The sequence below is a fragment of the Arachis hypogaea genome, chromosome 20 (assembly GCF_003086295.3).
Source record: "Arachis hypogaea cultivar Tifrunner chromosome 20, arahy.Tifrunner.gnm2.J5K5, whole genome shotgun sequence".
In the NCBI taxonomy this organism is placed as follows: domain Eukaryota; kingdom Viridiplantae; phylum Streptophyta; class Magnoliopsida; order Fabales; family Fabaceae; genus Arachis; species Arachis hypogaea.
The window spans coordinates 85,427,713-85,434,190 of NC_092055.1; positions in this window are offsets into that span (position 1 = coordinate 85,427,713).

A 6,478-nucleotide genomic window follows, 5' to 3' on the forward strand; every position below is an offset into this window, starting at 1 on the left:
AACCAAATAGTAGTTGATCCTAGTGATCAAGAGAAAACATCATTTGTTTGTCCATATGGAGTTTTTGCTTATAGACGCATGCCCTTTGGGTTGTGCAATGCACCTGCCACTTTCCAAAGATGCATGCTGTCCATCTTTTCGGACATGATTGAAAAATTTATTGAGGTCTTCATGGACGATTTTTCTGTGTTTGGGGATTCTTTTCCCAGCTGCCTACACCACCTTGCCTTGGTGCTTAAGAGGTGCCAAGAGACTAATCTAGTATTAAACTGGGAAAAGTGTCATTTCATGGTCACAGAAGGAATAGTCCTTGGCCACAAAATCTCTAATAGAGGCATGGAGGTGGACAGAGCTAAGGTGGAAATCATTGAAAAACTACCTCCACCAAGTAATGTCAAGGCAGTTAGGAGCTTTTTGGGACACGCTGGTTTTTACAGAAGGTTTATTAGAGACTTTTCTAAAATAGCCAAACCTTTGAGTAACTTGCTCGTCTCTGATACACCCTTTGTATTTGATAAAAATTGCATGCTAGCCTATGATCTCTTGAAGCAAAAACTTTCCTCTGCACCTATCATTGCCCCACCTGATTGGAACTTACCTTTTGAACTGATGTGTGATGCATCAGACCTTGCTATTGGGGCCGTGTTAGGACAAAGGAAAAACAATTTGGTGCATGTGATTTATTATGCCAGTAAAGTCTTGAATGCTAACCAAAAGAATTACACAACCACTGAAAAAGAACTCTTGGCAATAGTCTTTGCATTTGACAAATTTAGATCTTATCTCATTGGATCTAAAGTCATTGTCTTCACTCATCATTCAGCTTTAAAATATTTACTTGCTAAACAAGAATCTAAACCAAGACTTATTAGATGGGTTCTTTTGTTGCAGGAATTTGACATTGAAATCAAAGACAAGAAGGGTGTAGAAAACAAGGTGGCAGATCATTTATCAAGGATACCATGTGAAGAAGGAAGCACACAAAGCACACATGTAAATGAGTGCTTTCCTGATGAACAACTCATGGTAATTCACAAAGCACCCTGGTTTGCAGACATAGCAAATTTCAAGGCCACTGGGAGTTTACCTTTGGAATTTAACAAACATCAAAGGAAGAAATTGGTAAATGATGCCAAATACTTCATCTGGGACGAACCATACTTGTTCAAAAAATGTTCCGATGGCATACTCAGAAGATGCATATCCGAGGAAGAAGGAAGGGAAGTCTTATGGGACTGCCATGGCTCCACTTATGGAGGGCACTTTGCAGGAGAAAGAACAGCAGCTAAGGTGTTGCAGTGTGGTTTTTATTGGCCCACTATCTTCAAAGATGCAAAAGAATTAGTGAAGCACTGCCATGAATGCCAGAAAGCTGGGAACTTGCCAAGAAGAAATGAAATGCCACAACAATTCATTCTGGAACTTGAATTGTTTGATGTATGGGGGATAGATTTCATGGGACCATTTCCCTCTTCATACTCAAACAATTACATTCTTGTGGCAGTAGACTATGTCTCCAAATGGGTTGAAGCAATAGCAACTCCAACCAATGATAATAAGGTAGTCATGAACTTCCTCAGAAAACACATTTTTTGCCGTTTTGGGGTTCCAAGAGCAATCATCAGTGATGGAGGAAGCCACTTCTGCAACAAACCATTAGAGGCATTGCTTCTAAAATATGGAGTCAAACACAGGGTGGCCACACCATACCATCCACAGACAAGTGGGCAAGCCGAAATATCTAACAGAGAACTCAAAAGAATCCTGGAAAAGACTGTGGGAACTTCAAGGAAGGACTGGTCGATTAAGCTAGATGATGCTCTTTGGGCATATAGGACAGCTTTCAAAACACCAATTGGAATGTCGCCTTACCAACTAGTATATGGAAAAGCTTGCCATCTGCCACTGGAGTTGGAGCACAAGGCATACTGGGCCTTGAAACTTCTGAACTTGGACAACAAAGCCGCTGGAGAAAGAAGGATGTTGCAAATTCAAGAGTTGGAAGAATTCAGAGCGGAAGCTTATGAGAATGCCAAAATTTACAAAGAAAGAGCAAAGAAGAAGCATGACAGCAACATAGCCCCAAGGAAATTTGAAGAAGGGCAAAAAGTATTGCTCTACAATTCTAGGCTGAAGCTATTTCCAGGGAAGCTAAAATCAAGGTGGTCTGGACCATTCCTTGTCACCAAGGTCTCCAATTATGGACAAGTAGAAATCATGGAAGAAAAGTCACAACGAACCTTCATTGTTAACGGTCAAAGACTTAAACATTACTTGGGAGATGTGGAGGAGAAGGACAAAGTTAAATATCACCTCAACTGAGGAAGCTGACCGTCAAGCTAATGACGTTAAACAAGCGCTTGTTGGGAGGCAACCCAACCTGAGGTAATACCTTTTCGCTGTTTCTTTTATTTGTTTCAATAAAAGGGGTAAAGTAGTTTCTGTGCATTGCAAAGAATTAAGTTTGGTGTTTCACACCAAACAATGAATTCATGGATCCATAAGTCAAAGGGGAATGTGTGACTCTAAGTTTGGTGTTCCACCATAAAGATCAACTGAACACAACAACCTTTGAATTATGTGAAAGGAACAACTATTCTAAGCAGTCACAGAAATGCTTAAAACCCTTAGTAGCAACATCATTCCAAGATAACTCAAGGATTCAAAGAACACAGAGAAGTAAGTGGGAGACTAAGTTTGGTGTTCACACACCAACTTAAGAATCCGATACTTACCCACACATAGTTGAGCTAACCACTTAAGTGCTTGAGGAGCAAGCAACTTCATTACTCTTTGCAGGAAAGGAAACAAGAACCTTAAAGCATGAAGCAACATTTAGGAAGAAGAAGGAGAAATCAAAGTGTTTCCTGACAACAAAGAGAAAACAAGGAATTTCACAAGGTGGTATTATTCCTTGATAATTCTTTAAAAAGGCCAAACAAAAGCATGCGTGTTCTGGTTTAAACTGTATATGTTGAATCTTTCTGGAATGTGTAGTTTGTTTTAATATGTCTGTTTGTTAAGTGCTTTGAATAAAGTGAATGCCTAGATGTTTGGATATAACTTCACCTTCTTAAACAAGTGCGTGCCATGCTTGTTCTGTTTCCAAAAATAAAAGAAAAGTTTGAACAAAAGTAACCGGCTAAATTAGTGACAAATCAAGTAGAATTAAGTGGTGGTATGCATGCTTGATTGTTTAGTCACATCACTAAAATTTGAGTGTAGAATTATCATTTTTTATGTAGAAGTAAAAATTGTCTATGGATCTTGATGAATAAATGTCTTTGGCCATGAAAAAGAAAGAAAAAGGAAAAGAAAAAGCCACGGAAAAAGGCAACCAAAAAGCAAAAAAATTGAGAAAATAAGCTAGGCACCAATGGTTTGAACTCCTGAGACAAATGCCTGTGGTGTTTATGTATTAAGGATATGCTTGGATGAATAGGTTCTGAGGAGTGTTTCAACACTTGGTAACTTGGGTTAACTAACCCGGGATTATCAACCAAAAGTCCATTATCAAGAGCAACCTCAATACAAAACATTTAGTCACACAAAGAGGTGCTGGGCACCAATGTCTCAAGAAGAAATGTGAACTAAAATGCCTAAAGTGGATATGTGTAGTGCACTGATAAGAAAAGAAATGCCAAAGGCTTGTGCAACACATGACACTAAGCAAGCAAGGAGCAAAAGAAGCTCTAAGAAAAAGAAAAGAAAAACAAAGGAGAAGTGCCAAAGACATAAGAATAACAGGAGGCCATAGCAATTTTTGACGGATGCAATGAAAAAGTGATAATCCTACCTGATAAGTATGAAAAAGTGATGCTGCAACTTTCTGCATAGAACCCTTCTGATGAACTTCAATTGCTTGCTAATATAGCCAATGTAATTACTTTCTGTTCATACTTTCTTCTCAAATAACTCAGGACTTGCTTAGGGACAAGCAAGTATTAAGTTTGGTGTTGTGATGCCAAGGCATCATAGGCTAGTTTCACTAGCATTTTTCTGTTAGTTTTAGTTGTTTTATGCATTTTCTTGAGCTTAAAGTAACCAAAAATGGTTAAATGAAGAACAAAGTAATGAACCATCCAAACAATATGATTTTGATGCAAATTCCATGAGTTTTAGTTATATTACTTAAATGCTATGAATGAAAGATTTCTCATGAAATTTTGCAAGACTTTGATGCAATTGTTTGGATGATTTCAGGGAAGAAGAGGCTAAGCAAGGAAGCAACAAAATCAATAAAGGAAGCTTGTATATCACATATGGAGTTTAAGTTCCAGTTTAAGCCTAAACTGGAGCTTAAACGCCAAAATCATGAAGGATAAGAAATGCTGGGATTGAAGTTTAACCTCCAGTTTGACCTCAAACTGGAGGTTAAACGCCAGAATGAAAAGCCTCACTTAAGGAGCATTCCACGTTTAACCTCCAGTTTGACCTCAAACTGGAGGTTAAACGCCAGAATGAGTATGCCAACCAGGGAGGAGTTCCACGTTTAACCTCCAGTTTGACCTCAAACTGGAGGTTAAACGCCAGAACCAGGAAGAGTACCAGGGGCCATTCCACGTTTAAGCTCCAGTTTGACTCAAACTGGAGCTTAAACGTGTTCGATAGTTTTTTCACTCCAGGGTTGCTCTCTCCATCTCCACGTTTAACCTCCAGTTTGACCCCAAACTGGAGGTTAAACGTGTTCGACACCTCCAGGGCCACCATTCCAAGCTTCCACGTTTAACCTCCAGTTTGACCTCAAACTGGAGGTTAAACGTGTTCGACCTCCAGTATGCCTACACCCCTTTCCACGTTTAACCTCCAGTTTGACCTCAAACTGGAGGTTAAACGTGTTCGACCTCCAGGATGCCTCATTCCTTTTCCACGTTTAACCTCCAGTTTAACCTTAAACTGGAGGTTAAACGTGTTCGACTACATTACTCTCCAGGGCTACCTTCTTCCATTTCCACGTTTAAGCTTCAGTTTAACCTTAACTGAAGCTTAAACGTGCTTCTACAAATGGCCTCACTGGAAGTGTCTGGCGTTTAAGTTGCAGTTTAAGCTTAAACTACAACTTAAACGCCACTCTTGAAAAGGGTTTCTGGGCCAAAAATATTGTGATTTAAGTTAGTCTTTGAGCACAAGTATTAACTTAAACTTACTTTGGTATGAAACCCAATTGAATATCATGGTTTATGGGATTGGGCCTGAAGGATTGATGAGTTTGAAATCTCAATTTATTGAGTCATGTGTCATTATTTGATTATCACTAAGTTGGCTCAATAAATGTTACAGGATCTGGATCAACAACCTCATCAAGATTATGGATCATAAACCCAAGGCAAAAGGAAAGCAAGGAGAGGCCTCAAAGCCCAAGAAGCACAACTGAAGCTCAATATAGAAAGTGTATAAATAGGATAAAAGTTAAGTTAGAGGGACTTGTACTTTTCACTTTTAGCTAGTTTCCTTTTCTTTGTAATTGAATTCAGAGCTATGATTCACTAAACCCCCTTTTCATTGGGTTAGGGAGCTCTATTGTAATTCAATGAATCAATAATAGTTTATCTTCTTCTTCAATCTTTTCTCTTGAATTTCGTTAGAAAGCTTCTCGATCTAATTCCATTGAGTAGTTGTCTTGGGAAAGAGACCACTCATACTTGGAATCCTTCGGAGCCTTGGGAAAGGAATGGAGGATTCATGCTAGAGAAGCTTTCTCACAGTGGATTGGATTGGGGTTTGGATGGATATTGTGACATGTAATCCTACCAAATTGTGGTTCATGAAATTGTGTGGTATAATCAGTGATCAAGCATCATCTCTTCTTATGAACATTTAAACCAAGGGATTGGGAATTTGTTTGTTTTTAGAGAGCATTGGTGAGCCAAGGAATTGGGATCCAATCATATAAGATTGCCAAGCAAAATTCAATGAATGCATTGGTTGAGGAAGAGATTTACATGTTTTGATTCGGAGATTTCAATATCTCCTAAACCCAATGAATTCCCCATTTCTGATTTCCACTTTCTCTTTACATTCTGCAATTCAATTCTTGCAATCATCCCATTCCCTTTTAATTTCAGCAATTTACATTCTGCTCTTTAATTCATGCAATTTAAGATTCAGCCATTTAATTTTCTTGTCATTTACTTTTCCCGCCAATTTTACATTCCGCAATTCTCATCTCAAATCTTGATTCCGCTCAACTAGAACACACTTCTAATCCGAATTGCTCACTCAACCAATCCTTGTGGGATTCGACCTCACTCTATTGTGAGTTTTTACTTGACGACGATAACCGGTGCACTTGCCGGAAGGAATTTTGCCGATCGTGCAATTTCCTAAATCGTAGCATAACACGTTTATGCGCATCACTTTGCACAAGAATAGACGACGTAAACTGGCGTTCAACGCCAGTCCTCTGCCCAATTCTGGCGTCCAGCGCCAGAAAAGGATCAAAAACTGGAGTTGAACGCCCAAACTGGCACAAAACTGA